Source organism: Mastigoproctus giganteus, chromosome 7 (assembly GCF_048544385.1).
Source record: "Mastigoproctus giganteus isolate SK-2022 chromosome 7, ASM4854438v1, whole genome shotgun sequence".
Lineage (NCBI taxonomy): Eukaryota > Metazoa > Arthropoda > Arachnida > Uropygi > Thelyphonidae > Mastigoproctus > Mastigoproctus giganteus.
This window is the reverse complement of record NC_143581.1, coordinates 79,076,330-79,096,301: the sequence shown is the minus strand read 5'-3', so window position 1 is coordinate 79,096,301 and position 19,972 is coordinate 79,076,330. Positions and strand designations below refer to the sequence as shown.

At 35.9% G+C, this 19,972-nt stretch overlaps 1 protein-coding gene across 2 annotated transcripts in view; it reads left to right on the top strand.

Moving 5' to 3' along the window:
• Window positions 1-19,972, top strand: part of LOC150083015 (uncharacterized) — a 487,383-nt gene that overhangs the window by 34,510 nt on the left and 432,901 nt on the right. The gene's annotated exons all lie outside the window — the stretch shown is intronic.

The window sequence follows — 19,972 nt, the reverse complement described above, 5'->3', positions numbered from 1 at the left end:
ATCTGTGAATATAGGGGACAGTAGAAGAATTCAAAGCCGCACTCAGACAGTGCAGCCATGACAATGAGACTTGTGAACAGGGACGTTTTGCTGGTATAACAAGACTTCTCAGCTGAGTTTTCCTCGGCGTTTGCCTCATAAAGTCTGCATAATATGCCCCTCTGATTGTCTGGCCTTGCACTAGCAACATGCCATCAGCATCCCAAAAAATCGATTCCATCACTTCACCAATAGAAGAAATTGACTGACTTTCTTTCTGGGAGGGGGGGGGGAGAGAAGAGCTGTTTCCACTGTTTGGACTGCTCCTTTGTCTCTGGTTGAAATTGATGGACCCATGTCTCATTCACGGTCACACTTTGCAAGGAAATTTGATAGATCTGCTTGTAAACGATGCAAATGACATGGCAACTCTTAATGCGTTTTTGATTTGCTATCAAAAACTTTGGGATAGGTAGAAACAACTCCAGGAAGAGTAAAAGATAAAAGTCGTATAACTAGTAATATAATACTAATACTTTATCCATAACAGTAATGTAATACTAATACATGCTGACAACTAGGTAGTAGATGACTCTTCAACCAGTGCAATACCACCATTTTGCATATTTGGAGGCTTGAAGTGGTGAAACCCATGTTTAGTCACCAGAGCAAAGTTGACGGTATTCCATCCCTCCCACCCATGCATGGTACTAAGTACTACGGGTTTTGATACCTTTCGTGTTTGGGAGGAAGGAAAGAAACGCTTAAAAAATTTTAAAAAGTCTTGATTCTGACGTTGTGTTTTTAAGAGCATCAGTGACTAAGGTAATATTGTCTGTAAACTGCGTGTGTTCTGGGGTTGATTTTCTGTTTTGCTGGACGAAAAACCAGAGTTTCCGGGATGAAAAACTATGCTACACTCGCCTGAGACCGACTAACTCAGCCACGCTGTGAAAAAGCCAATAAATTCGTCATTGACGTGGCTCGAACTTAGGTCCTTTCACACGGTGTGAGAAGGACGGCGATCCTATCATCTGCGATTCTGGCAATGACATTTAACTAATGTGCCTCACTAAATGATTGGTTGGTTTGTAGAGGAATAAGCTAGAATGAACCAAGAGAATAAAACACGTGATTACTTATGTAAATTAATTTTTGAGGTAGGTGTCGAGACCCTCGAAGAGTGCGAGTCTTTCTCTGAAACAGAAGTAAGACAATTTTTTCACTCTTTGTGGTAGGTCACCGAATAAACCTTGTGAAACAGCAATGAATGATAAACCGTGCTTAGTATCGTAGATATTGCCACTAGGTACCAGAGTGGAACCATAACTGTAGGAGTTCAAATGAGTTGAAAGGCGTCAAGTCGACTGTATTCAGAAGAAAGACTCAAATCTGCTTTGTCGTGTTTTGAAATTGATTCTTGATTCCTTCTGAAGTTCTGACGTGTAGAGAATATGGAATATGCTCCCATTTCCCTAATATCAGGGAACAAGACCACTCTGGAGTAGATGGCCCCGGCATGAGTTGTCTACAATTTTCAGAAGTAGCCAATACCATCAATTGTCAATATATATCGTGTCTGTAAATTATATATCCTAGAGTATATTTGACCGGGTTGAAAAGCCAGAGGTTTTTGCAATTTTTTAATCACGGTATGAAAAACGCCGTTAAAATAGCCTTTTTTTTTTTTTTTTTTCTTTTTACTCTTCCGTGAGTTCTGCAGGGATTTTTAGCTCTCGCAGAATGCAAATCGGCCTGTGCGCGGACTTGTACAGACTTCATGAAGTAGTGCACAATGAAAAAAAGTAGATGTGTCGAAAAATCAGTAACTCACTGGATAGATAAGCACTCCAAATTTCAGATTAGGTTTAAAAAAAAAAAAAACTCCTCCTCCATACACATTCAAAATACTAAATAATGATTACAAGAAAAGTAAAAATACTGAGAGAGCTATACATTAAGGAGAAGAGGAGAAAAAAACACACACACACCGAAACGAGCTGCTCAAAGTGCACACACACCCAACACCTCCGTGAATAAACAAGACACTAGCCTACACCAGTGGCAGGTGGCTATAGGCATCACTCGACAGCGCGTGCATTAAGATTTCCTCAATGTGATGGCAACATCAGCTCGTTCAGGCCGAGGTCGTACGTCGAAATCCGGGAAGACAGTCGCCTCAAACATTATTGACACGTGCTCTCATACTAGCGACTTGTTTGCTTATACTTGGACGAATCGGTTGCACTTCTGCTCCCACGTGACGCCAGGGCTTTCGTGGGCAGGCCTTTACCACTGAGATCAAATAGAGAGCCTGGACTGTGCAGATGTGAAACGTCAACACTCGGAGGGGCAACAGGGAGGGGGGGATGATATCTTATAGTTGACACTGGGGATCTACTTATTTCATGGACGTGAAACACGATATACAACTATAATGGTTAGCCCTAGGAAAAATAGTCGTACTTTACTAGTAATACATTTCCGGCTTTATATCTGATATTTCATCCGTAACGGTCTTCGCGCAGTTACCAACATTCCATTGTAAATATCCAATCTCTACAGTGGAATCGTCTAATAGGTTATTTAATGAATGCGGAAAAATTATAGAGCACACTTTCAATATTTTTCAACTTGCAGCCTACTTGGTGATGTCAACTCTCCAAGATATAGTATTGTTATTTCGCCACGCACGATAAAAATTATTGTAACTATCTTTATTATAACTAAAATACACACACATGCACTTTATTGCGCTGTCCATAAGCATTTTCCATCGAAACTGACTTCGAAATTATACAGTACTTATGAAGACATGCTTTCCCATTGAGTTCTTACTCTGGAGACACTTCTTATAGTCGATGCTTTTATGATTACTAAGTAATCATAAAAGCAATATACTGTATTCCATTCTTCTATTTTGAAGCAAAAAATATGAATTTATATATAGTTGTAAGTATATGTTCGTTAGTTAACTCTTGCATGTGTATTAAAAATGTCAGCTGCGATAAATTTAATCTAAGGAAACAGTACGTACACGTGTTAAATTTGCTAACAGCAGCAGAAATTTTAACAATATACTGTATTCCAATGTATAGTTTTATTTTATTTATTTATTATTTTTTTTATTTCTTTTTTTAAGTCGAGGGTAACAAATATTTTAAAGCCTGTTTAAGTCAGGTATGCTGCAAAAAGAAAGCTTGATTAAGCATCTGTTTGTATCGCGGGGAGACATGATCTGGACATGCCATTGTTCCTCGCCGCCCCCTTCCCTGTTTTTTTATCATTTGTTGTGCACTGCCATCCCCAGACTCATTAAAAACGCATAAAAGTACTTTGATGGAAAGAGATTAGGAGTTTTTGAGGAGACTAGGGTTGGGAAAGGGAGAACTAATATCGAGTTACAGTAATAGACTGTAGGGACCGTAATGCAACACGAGTTGAATAGGAATAGTGAGCATAAAGAGAGCAAGATAAGCATTTATCGAATTGTGTCGAAATATAGTGAAATAGTATTATCGAACGAGTAAGCTAGGTGACTAACAATTCACCAGTTTCAATGGCTGTTTGAACCTTCACCGTGAACAAAGTTTTTCGATAACATAAAATGCAATGCAACCTTTAGGAAATGGTTAGTACTTAGATTATTCTCTTTATTTACACTAACAGGGGGGGGGGGGTGATTTAAAAATAATTCTCAATGGATTCGTGTTAACAGTAACACAATGAATTGATTGTACAGGAACACGCGTAACAGAAACTAGTCAATTAGATCTCTACTGTCGCAGCCACGACTTTATGGCTTTTTTTTTTTTTTTTTGACAAACTAGTTAAAAGCTTTTTAATGAGAATAATTGTATCCCCGGCGTCCTAATGGCCGGAAGAGACATTCTACGAACAGTATATACATTGTATATATATGTACAATATACTGTATGTAATCTTTGTGAGTTCGTGCGCAACTAGTGTAACACTTTCTAGCCTAGTAGTGACCCTAATTATAGCGTCTTAGTAATGCAAGCGTGTCTCGTGAATAAGAGAGAAACGTTGTCTGTCAACTAATTCTGCTTTTGTGTGCGTGCGTTCGTACGCGCGCACATGCATGATTGCCGCTAAGTCAGAGTGGCAATATGACTTCATAAGCGATTCTGAAGAACTCAGTTTCATTTCTTGAAAAATTTGAAGTACTCATTAGTAAATACTTCCAAACCAAGAAGGGGGACATGGCGAACAAACACCGTTGTCTCCGTAGCAATACTGCCAATAAACCAATCCGAAATGACCACCGATGTGGTCGCTCGCTGAGGACAATAAGGCACTCGACAACACACTTTCCTTCTTGCTATTCTTCTGTACAGGAAATGAGCACAAGCTTTACAAATTACCTGCGGTACTAATACTAATCTCCCTAACCAATACTAATGCATTTTAGACGCGAACAAAGTTGCCAACGTGTGTTTGTTTCCCGAATGAAACAAAAGTTATTTATTGTCATCCCTGGAGCTCATAAGAACGTAGGCTACAATTCAACGCTGCGAGAGAGAGAGAGAGAATGACACACTAATTGTACTTAAATAAAAAGCAGTTTCCTTCCTTCACGGAGAGGGAATTCCTGACCTTTCGTTTTTGACTGCTCGACACCGTGAAGAAAGTTTTAACTGCTTTTTACTCACAACGAACAGCATTTCCATAAAAATCACACTTTTTTTTTTTAAATTTAATTCTTTTAATATACGGAATTAGTATTACAGTGTGTCTAATATATATATATATATATATATATATATATATTAGACACACACACACAGTATGTGTCTAATGTGCTGTATTCTGCAGTAAAATGGCATCACATTAACCATATAGCTTTATTTGACAAACTCATGGTTTGCGATGTTTGAAATAATTAGCTTTGAATATAAGGAAAAAGATACAGATACGTTTCGAATATGCTTTCTTCTTCATTAACCTGCCAAGCTAGCCCGCTTATCAAGTTAACAGATTGTCTCCATCTGTTATATTTCACCTTTACGTTGTCTTCACTTCTTATAGTAAAGCACACTTATAGCCTTAATGGCGTACAAAACTCACACTTTATGCGAAATTATTGTACATTATGTCATAAAGTGCGAGCAAACTTTAGCACGCTTACAATCTCAATGTACTTCGTGAAACCGGCCTGTTATAATGAATATTCAGTACTCATTTGTTGATAAATTTTCTGACTGAAACACTCAATTTAATCAGAATCAACTGATTCACTGAGAAAGATATATATATATATATATATATATACTGTATTTTTTTATTTCACTAACCATATACATGCTTTTTTTGTTGTTTTGTTCCAACGGTTCTAACACAACATTTAAAAAATCTATCAAGGAAATAACTTTTCTTAACCGGAATCAATTGAATGTTTTTTTTTTTTTTTTTAAAGTTACATAAGATAGCCAACAAATTAAAAGTTATCGACAATTAGTTTACAGAAAACTAGCGCATGGGGTAGAGAGAGCTCCAAGTAAGTAAATAAACGCTACTCTGCCTAAGAATATATATTACTCTTAAATTTTTTTATTTTAAAGATATATTGTTAAAAGAAACGGTAATAAAGCACGTGAATTACTTTCAAGTAAAACTTATTCTGCTGAAAGTTTGATTACTGAGCTCACAATATAATACAGTATTTTAAGGTATACCCTTATTCTAACAAAAACCCTACATAATTTTCATTTCAGTGTTTTATTACTTCTTTATAAAAATATATTTCTTTGCGTAGCGTTTATTTAACATACTCCTTAGTATACACATTTTTATTTTATTTTAATTAACAGAAGACCTGTGGCAAACTGGTACGTTAATAAAATTTGATGACAACTTGAGTTTTTAGAATAGTCAGCAATCAGTTTCAATACCAAAAGAATTTTTCAATTTAGCCTTTTTGCTTAACTTGTTCTTATTTGAATGCTATTCTATTCAAAAGCTGAGTAATAAAAGGGGACGATCTGCTCTTTCTCCCACATTTACAATATAAAAATAACAGATGACAAGCAGGAAATATATTTTTTTGTTTTACATTAGTACTTGAGAAGCAAATCAGAAATCTATTAATCATTATCCATGATGAATTTCTTTCGTAACTACAAAACTGGTGAGCATTAAAGATAATATGGATTAATTAACATTTACAGCAGCGACGTAATAAAAGAATAAAATATATATCCATCTCCAATGGGAGAAACCTGGTATTTATACGTAATATTAGAAACCAAAATTACTAGATAAATGTTCTATTTCAAATGCAGCTTCTCGGAGTATGACATGCTTACAGTTCGTGATCTCTTGTCTATTCTACACTTGCTGATACTTTTATGCGCGGTATTTTAAATTGGTGTTGTAGCAAAGTTTCGGCTAAATTCCCTGTGCCATGGAGTAAAATGAGTAACAGGATAAATTACTTCACATACGAACCGATAGTACAAAAATTTTAAAAAATCCAAAATCATTAGTAAAACGGCAGCGCCACACATTGGAATGAATAAAATAAAGACTATCCCGCGCACACTTTGTTCGTCTTTAAAATTCTACAAGATGGAAATATTAATCTATGCATACTTAGTGTTCCTTTATTAACGAATAAAGAAATTGCTTAATTTATGGTACTATTAAAAAGCTGCACAACAGCCATCAGAGACGTGGCATTTAGCTGTGTCATCCTCCCAACTGTGACGTAATTGCACAGTTTCGGTTAGCTTGTCTGCCTTACCAGTAGTCACCTTGGCTTAGCCTCAATCCAAAGTGTGAATCTTGTTAACGGTAGCATATGAATACCAACGAGTTGTTTAAATATCTGGCGTTATTAGTTATAATTTCTTAATTATATGCTAAAAATGTTTTCAGTCTACTTTCTCACCATTTGCTGGTGGAGGTAGCCGGATGTAGAAAAACATGGAAGCGTTTTTATGGTGCTTATCCATTGCAGTTTGTAGGCCGGCAAGAAAGCGTGCGACTGCATGCCGCGCAAAGATCGTTATCGACGGATGTCGCGGCAGGTCAGGTGCGCTGCTGAGTGGTACTGGTGAGACGGGCTGTTCCCTAGTGGCGTACTGGATGGACTAACGGCAAACTAGGATGTTTTCCGCCTTGCTGATTGGACAAGTCCACTCCATCGAGGAGGGAGAGGTGTCGACCAGAACTGATAGCCCTGTTGCTCGTACAAGTCAGCGTTCATACATACTTTCTTGGCACACCGATTCGTTGATGGATTGTTTCCTGCCATCCGGAACGCGCGTTTTTCCCTTTACGAAGTTAACGGGGAACCTAGTCTCCATGACGACGGCGCTGGCGGATAAAGTAGATTCCGTACGGTCATAAAGGTGGTAGGCTGCTTGCAGTATAGAACAGGTGCATTGTTTGTGGTTGGCGGTTTAGTTACGCCGTCAACAAAGAAAGAGAATCCTGCGATAAATTTTTGATACCAAGAAAACTGCATCATTATAAGTTTTTATTAGTATTACCTGTTCGATTTGAAACAACATGCGCACTGCAAAATAAGAAAAAAAGCTAATGAAATATATATATAAAATATATTATAAATAGCAATTAATATTGAAGATAATACCAAGATAGATTCATAGAAAACGCAAGGGATAAAGTAAGATTAGTAGAAAAAAAACATATATATATATATACCAAAAAGGGAAAGAAGAGAATATATAAATTAAAATACAGTGTATATACACAAAACTTATCACTATTTACCGACAATCTATGTGACTTCTTCTGGGGCCAACCACCCAGACTGAAGGCAAAAAACGATAGCATACGAGGAGTTCTCTCTTTCTGTAATTATCAATACCTGCCAAGTTATATGAAATAATAATAGTAATAAATTTAGAGATAAAGTAATTTGAATCGAAACCAATAAAAAGGTAGTTAAACATTTAGAAATATATATTTATATATATATATATATATATATATATATATATATTTTTTTTTTCTACTAACCTTACTTTATCCCTTGCGTTTTCTATAAATCTATCTTGGTATATCTTCAATATTAATTGCTATATACAACATTTTATGCACATTATGGTCGTAATGCATCACTGCTGTTGCAAGTGCGTTGGCCCATAAGTATTAATTACAGTTTGTTATAATTTATTAACTTTCTATCCATATTACTCATTAAAAAAAAAAAAAAAATATATATATATATATATATATATATATATATTATTCTAATACATAGAATAATATATTCTAATACATAACCCTTTTGCACAATATTAATAATTTATTGGAAATATTCTTAATCCATTTTATTTTGATTTTTGTCGCATAAGTGTGGGCAACGAGGGGTCCCATAGGGGCCCAGCGGCTAAAAGGTCAAAGGAACAACACAACCATACACTTACACTTTTTAAATTTCTGGCTTTCACAGAGTTCAGTGTTACACAGAGTACACAACACGGAGATGAGGGGAACTCCTGGGGCTGTTATACAATGAATACGTTACACTTTTGCCCACTGTGGAATCAGATGTTGCAGGTCATGTACATCCCTCGTCCCGAAATGGGCCCTACTTTCAGTGCTTGTCTCGCTTTATAGCTAGCTTAATATATAATACACATGTACTTCTACACTTGACCACCCGAACGACGACAATCGCTTTACTTCTTGGTGTTAATGGTTATGAAAATACATTTACAATTATTAGGAAGTACCCCTCCAATCCCAACAGATAGGATTAAGCTGGAAGGTAGTAGCGCCTACTGCGTACTGTATTATATCCAGGTGATACCTTCCATCTTACCCCAATAGATGATTGTATATAAACAAATTTTCTGTTTATACTCCGGGACGACCAAACGGTCAGAGGACTTCACAAGATAGACAGAATACAAGGAACAGCACCGCATTCAGCAGTCACGGACTTGAACCCCGGTCACTCAAGGCATGTGTACTTATGCACCCGCGTGCCCGACCACTCGGTTACGGCGGCTCTAATAACTTCATTTCGATTTTAAAACCGCTCTTGTTTATTACCAACTGTTTATGAAATTAAATTGTGGTGGTAATATTTTATCCTGCAAGTTCGAAATATTACACTTGGCAATTTTGGATGTTTAACTTAATATATATATATATATATATATATATATATATATGTATATTAATAGTTTTAAGTGTGTTCACAATCTCTAAGTTAGCCCTCACAAAACTACGATGTTGACCCACAAACGATGCTAATTTAATTAAATTAATTAATTAAATTGGCATCGTTTTGGGTATATCTCATATTGTGACTGCCTTCACGAGTTGCCATGGTATTGTACTACCTCGAATAAATAACACTTCACCAATGGAGAAGACTATTGTTATTTATTCTTCTCCACACTACCTCGAATAATTTATTCGAGATAGTACAATACCATGGCAACTCGTGGTGAAGGCAGTCACAATATGAGATATAATCAAAACTATGCCAATTTAATTAATTAATTTAACTACTTTGGTAGATAGCTATGTTAAAATGATGCTTTGCACTAACCTACATATTAGTCATTCTACCCCGTAGCATGAGACCTTTGCCCTTAAACACTTTATAGTCTATCATCACTAGAACTCCTGACCGCGTGGTCGTCCTGGAATACAAACAGAATTTTTTTTTTTTTTTATTTTACATTTACTCAGGACTACCTCCCTCCCCCATTATTTTGGTGCGCATAACGAAATCTTTATGGATAACCTACATTTGCTTTCCTTTTCAATGTTCACCTATTTTTAATTTAAGAACGCATCAGAATACAACATTAAAAAGAAAAAAAAAATCTTGTTTAAACACCAGAGTAGTTTACAACAAGCCAGCTAGAGATGCTCCTCTGCTTGGCTATTTGTGACTGTTTCATTAAACAGCACCAACTAACACCATCCCTCCTGTTAACCTTTATTCAAACAATATCTAAAATGCATTTTTTTTTCTGATTTACGAATTTAATTAAGTTGTGCGACACTTCGGGATTTTTCAATTTTTATAAGGATAAATTCAATTATTATTTTAACGGCAATGGAAATTTTTGCTCATACCCATAGTTGTGTATTTGTGTGTATTCACAGGCTGATTTGCACGTGCTCACAAAACACAATTTTGAATATCTATATGATATTATTTAGTACCTTGGGTAATGATGAATTTTCTTCATACGGAAACTTGAGCACAATCCCCTTCCTATATCAATATTACTCATGCCTGCACGAAAGGCAAGGAGTACTAATCATCGTCTGTGATTTAAATCTTGCAAATGGCATTCACACTTTAAATAAAACACTCTAATCTTTACAGGGCTGACCAAATGACTCTGACGCAAATGGCCGCAAAACGCTGGGTGTGTGAGGCGCTTTTCCCGCGCCACCTGCACTGTTCTGTTTGGCCCACGTACCGGAAGGGCGGTGTTCAAATCGTGTGAAGAGAGGAGGCGCTTGGCGGTCAAGGTCATCTTTATTACTGGAAAGCCTGCGGTCGTCGGCATTCTTAGGTAACTGTACTTGATGCTGCTTACAGCTAAGAATACGAAGGCACATTACGATGTTGACACACAAATAACTTCAATACGGGGATGCCGTTTAGAGAAATCCGAAATGAGCGCTCAGAATATATCGTTTCTTCAGTTTAACAGTTGGTGCTTGCCCGTGAACAGAAATAGTTAACAAGGAAATTGAATGGTACATACATTGAGTAGTTCATTTAATGTTTTTTTTATTACAGAAATAATAACTGCAAAATACTCATAACATAGGGAAGTATAAGTTACTCAGTAGCAGAAGCAGCATACGTGTTAAGCTCTGTCCGGACAATTTACCAGTGAGTGCAGGAGTAAACATACTATTGTATATAGTAAAAGTAGGCCTACGTAAAGACAGCATTATATATATATGTGTGTGTGTGTTATTGGTACATAATTAACACTGGGATTATTCAGATTTAGATACCTCGTGGTGTAACATAAATGCTAGTTATATGCAATTTTTTTATATAAAAGTACCTAATAAGCTTCTGATTGAGAGTAAAACAAAAATAAGCTAAGTGAATATAAGAAATGGGAATACGTTTATTATATCATTACTAAAATGTGCGTTGATACGCAGGTTCTTTATAACTTAGGATGACCAGATGCAGACAGTCACGACCCGGACAAAAACGAGTTAGCCTAAAATCCAAACAATTTAAAAAAAACCGAGGAAACGAAAACTTCGCCAAGTTTATGTAATATGCACTCTAAAAATGAAACAAAAACTTTTAAAACAGAAAATATGATTTGATATATTGCAAAATAATTACAGTAATATTTAAGAAATAATTATGCAGTACTGAAATAAAATAAATTAGGATACAAAGGCTTCACTCGATCATATTTTGATCAATAAAAATCTTTACCTAAATTTATGTTAAATTTGCATAAATAATGATGTTAACGGTTTTTACGTCCAGGCGGTATCATCTATCTGACCAATAAACATTGAAGGACAAGTGACATTCTAAACACAATTTAATTAATGCAGTGTGTTAAATTGTTTACTAGAAAAATAACTTTTCCAAGAAAACAAGTAGTTTTTAATGTCACGGATAGTACATATTAAATTACGAAGTCTTTTAATAAATTGCAAATTTTTCTCAAATACAATTGCAGAACCCAATACCGGTAGCCAGTTATAATAATTGCTTATTGAATATGCCAATCACATTATGCATAAAATGAAAATATGTTTCATTTAATGTTTTAAAAAAATAACAATAAATTTCGGCAGCTTTTCTTTCGCAAGATAAAATACCCTCAATACTTCAAAAATTTAATACTATGTATTGCTTGGTATAAACATAACCAGCTAGCTTTTGAATATTTCCAGAATTTTCTCTCTGCACCAGAGATACAAATTTTTACAAAACAGCAAAACGCATTTGATCAACCGTCGTAAGACCTCTGTTCAAACCTCGATAACTGCGGAGGTTGCTACGATGTAGAGTAATTTGTTCAAAATTAAAGGAACTGTAGGGTAAAAGAGAAACCAATAATGCGCAATTCTCCTAATGTAGGTAGGAGGTGTATACCCCTCCTCGTAACAGGAGAAATATTAACAAAACGTGATATCACAATAGCGAAAAGGGCAGTAACTGAAAATATTCCAGTTATCATCTAATATTCAATTATTTCCGAAGTAAAATAATAATCTCATATACGTGTAGAAAAAAAATAAGTATTTTTTTTTTTTTTTAATCAGAATTATACAAGTATCGAGAAGAAGAAATGTAAAATGCAGCACTAGCTCGCTATATTTCGTTGTCACGACAGCGAACATCTTACTCTTCGCGGGGCCTGCGCATTACGGCAAAGAGTTAAAGAATTGCGAGGGACCACGCCGATGTTTGGAAAAAGTTGCCGTTGGCAGTACTGGAAGGTCCACCTCTTTACTGCTTGTACTCTTTGGCAGTACTCCTTCCCCTGTATCACCAACACCGTATACTGATATGGAATTGAAGATATCTAGATAAGCTCGCTAGCTCCACCTCCTTCCCTCCGCCTATCGTGTCATAACGGTCTGCGTGCGGGTAAGCCACTGACGACCATTCCGCAAGAGTCCTGCGATTTTGCCATACCCTCTACTTCCGCGCTTAGGGCGGCGTTGGTTTTGGTACAGCATGCTGGATTTCTATACAGTTAGTTGCTTCACCCTGCAGCGGGTGAACTATCTTGTTCCAACTTTCGCGATTCAGATCCACTATTTAGAAGCAGACAAATTTCATGAGTTCAAAATTCACTACATTGGTGCGGCACTTTCTACTGTGTACCAGGAGGATAACGACTTGAGTGATATGACTTCAATACGTGAACACACCCACAAACCGTTATTAGATGCAGCTGGATACTAATAATAATAATAAAACGTGTTATTCACAACACATTGTTAATTAAATTAACCCTAGCATAATTCCAATTAAGGGAAGTAATTATGTAGAAATATATACATATGTAAATAAAATCTTTCTGGATTTACAAATATTTTAGAACCCAGAAAATAATACGACATCATTGTGAGAATTCATTGAATGTCAGTAATGATTATACTTTCTGTTCAATGCCTGAATTGTGCAGGTATAAGCCCTTAGTTCTGGATAGTTATGATTATAGTCTTGAAAACAGAAGCAAACATATATCTTTTCAAATTCAATCTAATCATATATTATCCACAAATGATTCGGTATAATATCATCAAGTACATATATTTTTTTTCTCCGATTTTATGGTTGCAGCTTACGTTATATATATATATACCTCACCGTTTATTGTTATACACCATTATATACACCATTAATATTACATATTAGTTTCTCTCTTCTAACTCTGTCAAGCGGGTTTCAAAAAAACATGCATTCTAGTGAAATTTATATGGTATCACTGGACAAATAGTCCAGTTGTACCATATAAATTCTTTATTAAATATAAATAAATAATGCGTATATGCTGCATACGTAATACCAGTTTTGATATAATAATTATACAGGTACTAGCATTTTTTTTTTTTTTTATCTAGGACTTTTATAAATAAAAATGGACAACAGAAATATCCTGTATTTATGAATTTTAAATTCTTCCTTAAAATTATGGATAAGGGTAATTTATTATTTGGGATTATCTCTATGTATGGCCAGAACACAGTAGTGTCAGTGTCCACTAAATTTGTATCATTCCAGCATAAGAGAATGCAACTTTCAAATTTTGGACTCTGAGTGCGATTTGGTGCTTTTATTTTTACCTTCGGCACATATAATTTGAAATTCTCTGAAGTTTCCTTCTCTAGTTACATCAAAGGATGCGATGTTCATTTTGTTACCTCAACATTACTTATACTGTATAACTAAATTACTCGCACAGCAATGACTAAATATGTAAATAAAGGCCACCATAAACATTCGATAAGATATTAAGTGCAATGATTGATAGAACAAGAGATGTACTAAAACATTGTGATCCAGCAAAGTATTGAATATACCCACCTGAAATTTATAACAATGTCCGATATTATTACTGGTATTTTATAAACTATACCTTTAAAATTATTAATATTTTTTTACAAAATTAAAATTTTATTACCAATAAATTAACTGCTTGTTAATAAAATGTCACATGGCCTTAGGCGCCTCCGTAGCCAGGTGGGCAGGAACAGCAGTGCATAGTACACGCTTCTTTATTAGACTGGGGTTCGAGACCGTGCCCACCAAAAACGGAGGATGCGGAAAGGTCAGGGTTGACCACCGCATATCCCCGGAGCAATATGGCCTTAGTTGCTAATGCTCCTAAAAACCAAAACAACAACAACAACATGGCCTTAATTCAACTCTAAGCTTCTTCAGAGCAACTGTGAACCAAGTAGCTAACAGCATACATATAATATCGCTTCTGCAATATTTACATGTCTAATCTCAGCAATACAGTTTGAAGATGAAGGAAGGCAGCACCATAAAACTTACATAGATTCTATATAACATCAGGAATATCTTGAGACCAGAACATACACATTTGCAACACGCATGTGAAAGAATGACAACCCAATACATAAACACGTTTAAGATGCAGAATAGCGTGCATTTAATATTCATCTACGTAATATACTGTATATAGAACCAGCGCGCATGAGTGGGGAAGAGTTTGCGCGCGCACACATACGATATATACACATCGATTAAGACGTCAGTTCGAGATCCAACATTACCTTTCGGTAAACAATCTTCCAGTCATGGCACGTTGCCAACTCACGATGTCACCCTTGTTCTTTATAACGACCGAATGTTTGTCGTTCTGCAGCAGTGTGTCGGTGTCGAAGAGGCTGGAGCACGGTGAGCGATGCGTTGCTCTTATACCGTGCCCCTCTCTCTCTCTCTCTCTCTCTCTTGTGTATATACACCACCATACACTGCTCATCTTACGGCTTTTTAGCTTTCTTGTGATTAGAATTCTGCTGCTTCTAGAGCTGCGTTGGGTCGATTTGATACAGGAATTCAAATCTAAGAGTAAAGAAGTAGTTTACTTCTTTACTCGATTTGAAATTCTCTTTAAAGAGCAATTTAGTCTTAGATTTGAATTTCTTTGTGTACATACACCAACTCATTATAAACAAAAAGGATGTGTACATACACACCATCTCTATTTATAATGAGATGGTATATATGTTAGACAGAGATTGTACCCGAGGATTATAAGGTCTCTGAAGGCCTTCATAACATGCCTAAAACGAAACAGGAAAATAGACACAGAATAGATTAGATTCGTTCATTCTTTTTCAAAGCCAGTTTTCATGCAGTGTCCAGGTAAAATACAGAAGTTGTCTCAGAATTCAAATACACGAAGTTAAGAAATTTGATACTAATTACCTATGTTCTTTATAATTTCTGACAGGAGCAGGGGGATTCGAATTGTGTTTACAGGGAAAGGAGCAATATAACTATGAATACATGTGACTGACAATAATTAAAAATTAAGGTCGCATTTATCTTAATAATTTTTAAATCAACCTTTAATTTTATCTCGTGCTGTACCAATTATAATAATACGTATATTACATAGTTATCATAAGCTAATATCATAAAACAATATTTGTTCGAATTTGCTCAAGCAACTCGATCGCTCTTTCTATATCCGCCAGTAGACAGAAAAAAAAAAAAAAAAAACACACACAAAGAAAAGTATCCCTACAGTCGCAATTGAGTAAATATATACATATCTCACAGACTAGATAATTTTAAAATAATATGGTCCCATCAAACATTTATCCTTCCTAAAATAATACAGGGTAAATTTTCTCTCTCTCTCACACACACACACATATTTAGTAAGTAGTCAGTTTCTAAATGAATAAGCACAAAAATTGATTGTTCACTTGGTATGGAGTAATTATCCTGTCATGGGCACACAATTACTTCAAATTATCTATAAATTTTACAGGCTGCTTCATCACAATTGAATACTTTACCTCTGTACTCCTGGAATCTCTCTTTCCTCAGATGAAGATATGTCTGAGAAAGAGGGGGTCCTAAACCAATCTATAAACATAAGAGATGGAATGAAAATAGTGGAGGACTTGCTTCAGAGTAAGAACATTTCCCGAATGGAATGGCTACTGAGGTTTCCATACAGACCATTCCTGAATTCCATTGAACATGCATCAGATGATATGGGAAGACCAATTTTAATTCATCATCCATCCTTCAGAACCCTACGGACTCTGGATCATGAATAGCAGAAGAGTCCGTTGTGAGTGTCGCCTGGGTATTAGGATGATCATAATAACCATATTCCCCCCCCCCCCACGTTGAGATCCATAATTTCCTCTTATGGACACTCATTTTCAGGGACGCATGAGCTAATTTTGCATATTGCGGAAATATCATGCTAACTTCGCACATGATACTATTCTGCCATAACGCAATGTCCTTCCAAACCAGATTTCACTGGCTATATAATTGATTCTTCAATAATAATTATAATGAATAATTATTTTGAAAGCCATTGCATTCATCGTCAAAACTAACCTATCCTTAAACATAACTGCATGGGGAGGGGAACCGAACCATATTGTCAATCCAAAGAAGCTGTATTGCTTCATAAAATTAATGAGAGAATATAATTTCGACATTATTAAGACAATTAGCATACGGTTTTCATATATAAAACTAACAGGCGCTATGAAACTATCAATACTAAATGGCGCATTAGTGACAGAATTAAAAAAACAAACAAACACATGTTTAGATTTAGCATGTTTTTTCACCTAACTCTGCCATTTATTTTTTTCTGTTATAACATAAAAAAAAAACAGAATTAATTCTGTTTTTTAAATGCCTGCCATTTATTTTCTTTTGCACGAACGTTTAAAAGTCAACGTATTGCAAATTTTAAATTACCCAACATACGAATAAGTGATGACAGGTTTTCACAGATGAAGACATCTTCATGCAGAATTTGTTTAATAGTCAATTCTAAGTTGTTTAAGAGATAAGGAATGTTTTATTATATAATACACTATGTATTTTATTATATTTAATAAAACATTTATAATATGTTATCATAAGAAATAATGTCTAACACTAGTATGCAATTGGGACCATACAATAAACCAAAAATTAGCTTAATTTAAATTTAATTGGGTAAAGTTTTTTTTAAATGAAAACTACTGGAACAAGTTAACCTTCATGATTTTAATATAGCAAAAGCTGTACGATCTTGAAGTGTTGTCTTCTTGCGCTTTTACTGTCAGAAGATTATGAACTGCACTGAATATTGCGTAAAATGATCTTGGTACTCAATATTAGCGCAAACCCCTAACCACAATTTGCTTAGGTATTGCACTACCTTTAAACCAGTGACACACCGAAAGGCTAATGTGCCATCAATTTAAAAAGATGAGACAGTGTCTCCCTCTTTAATATTAATTTGTACTAAGCAAAAGCCAACGAATGAGCTACGGAAGGAATAAGTATAGTGAAATCATTGCAGAGCGCAAAATTATCTGCAACGAACAGTTCGGCAACTTGTCAACTTTCCGGAATAGTAGAGGCAAGTGGATCACTTTACACACAATTTTTGCACTGTTTGAACTATGTACATCGGGTCTATTAGTTGATATTTTCGCAATAAGTCGTCCGCGTGCTGCAAAAGGAAATTCCTAAGTGTCTTCCGGAACGTATAATGGTTTCGTCACTTGTCGGCATGTTTAGAGAAGTCTGGGTTCGAATTAAGTTTTTTTTTTTTTTTCGGCGGAACTTGTAGATGGTCAATCTCAGGTGTAGGGTTTTCAGCCCGAACAACATGAAAAGCGGCCTGTGTACAGATATCTGTACATCCAATACACCACAAACCAAAAGGCTGGCGGACTACAAATAACTAATGTGCCAAAAAATTCCATGGAAAGAAACCACGCAAATCGCAGCTTTAGTGATGTGGGATTAGAAGGGTGTTGACTTCTATGTCTGCTGTTATACTCCAACCAAAGGAAGGCAAGTTGCATTTGACTTGCAAAAATGGAACTGGACTACCAGCCTTTACATTCAGAGACGATCAATTCCACTGTCACGGCCTATCAGTGCAAAGTAAATGTTCCAATTTCTCTTATAATCCCGTATGTCCACTTTCCGTTTTTCACTCACTCCACTTGTGATAGCGGGTTGTTATACTCTCACTGCCAATCGTGCATACCTTTACAACAGTTCCAGAACAGCCTACAAGAAAGCTGTTCTTGAGAGAAGCACCTACCTTCCTATATCAACATTTCTCGCTTACTTGAACAAACACGGCATTTTCCCCCATGCTTGGTAAAATTATTACTAGTCACAAATGGTATTTTTAGCAAAAGTTTTATGTCCGTTTAATAGAATGCAGTATTCGGTTTTGTACGTAAAATTTGCGATTTTATATATTTAAATAGCGGCATATTATAATGATTTGAAATCATCGTGATAGTTGACTTAATGAGAAATAACCGCTTTTATATTGCCACACACAATCACTTACATGCTACCAATTAGAAGCCGTACAATATCGTAGAAATCATAATGACCTGTGGGTAATATTAAGCGTGGCAATTCCGTAGTCTCGGTTGACTGTCGGGTGGTCAGACCAAGACAGGTGTTATTTTACACCGTGCGGAAGAGTGGCGCCTTAGAAGATGTAGACTTATTAATCTTCCTTCCAGGCACTTTAATTTCCGGTCTCAGTTGACACACTACCACGAAGAAGCGGTTGTTCGACTTATAAAAGCATATGGCTCATGCGCACATTTCAGTACTAAGCGGATAGATTTCAGAAGCGGTAGTTCGTTCAAAGAGGTGTCAGGGTGAGTGAATCTGAATCATTCTCTTGTGATAACTTACAGTAGAGTAAGTCAGATTGGGGAGGGAGAACAGAAAAAGCGCACATAAAACTTAACAAAGCATTCATATGCATACACAAATAATAAAGCCTATTAGACTATTGTTGTTTTAGTTTCACGCTCTTAAATATTTAATGGGATATTCCCTCCATAAGCTCTTTAATAGCCTTCCTGTCTAAGAAGAGAACGTTATAACTAAGAGCTCAAAGGAATTCCTGTTCCAAATGGCGGTACAGTCTTTTAGAGTTTAGTGGTGGAATACAATATTACGTACTTCCATTTATAGGACTACTTAGATCTTACAAAAGTTCAGTTAACTGACGAGTAACTTGCTCTTACGCTTAAGCAGCGCAAACGTTCTTGCAAGTCATCTTAAAATTACCTGTCTCATTTCAAGTTTCTATGGAGAAGTCAACTTCAAGAATCTGTTAAATTCTTGGAAAATAAAAAAGAAGATCCAAACTTTATATGTGTGTATATAAGATCCCAATCCGGATGAAAAACCGAAGCGCCTGTCTAAAACTAACTTACCGAACTGAAAAGGCGTGCTAGGCTCAACGTATTGAATCCCTTAACTTTCCAGTTTGTTGATATGTCATTCATTACAATGTCATTTGGGTTCCAGTGCCCGCTACACTCTGGTATGAACTTTCTGGAAAGTTAAAGATTTGAGCCAGATCAATACGTTGACATAACTGTTCTCTTATCGTAGTAGTCGTTAAATAAATAGTAATGTCTTTTTTTTTTTGCTTAAGATGGCCATTTGCAAGGGATGTAAATTCGGTTCGAGAGCTAGTTGTACTCTGGTGTGGAGTCTCTGATGCCAGTAGTGAATTTTGGAAAAGGGAGGGAGGGCGCCGTGACCGAGTGGTCAAGTTCAACCAGGGTCACACAAGTGACCGTGGCTTAAGCTTACTTGACCACAAAATACAAGATATTCTTGTTTTCTCTACCTTGTGAACTCTGACCTTATATGGTCATCCAAGTGTAAAGAAAATATATTTATTTATTATAAAAAATAAATCTTCTGCTATACTTTGGGACGTCCACATAGAGGAGTTTACAAGATGGA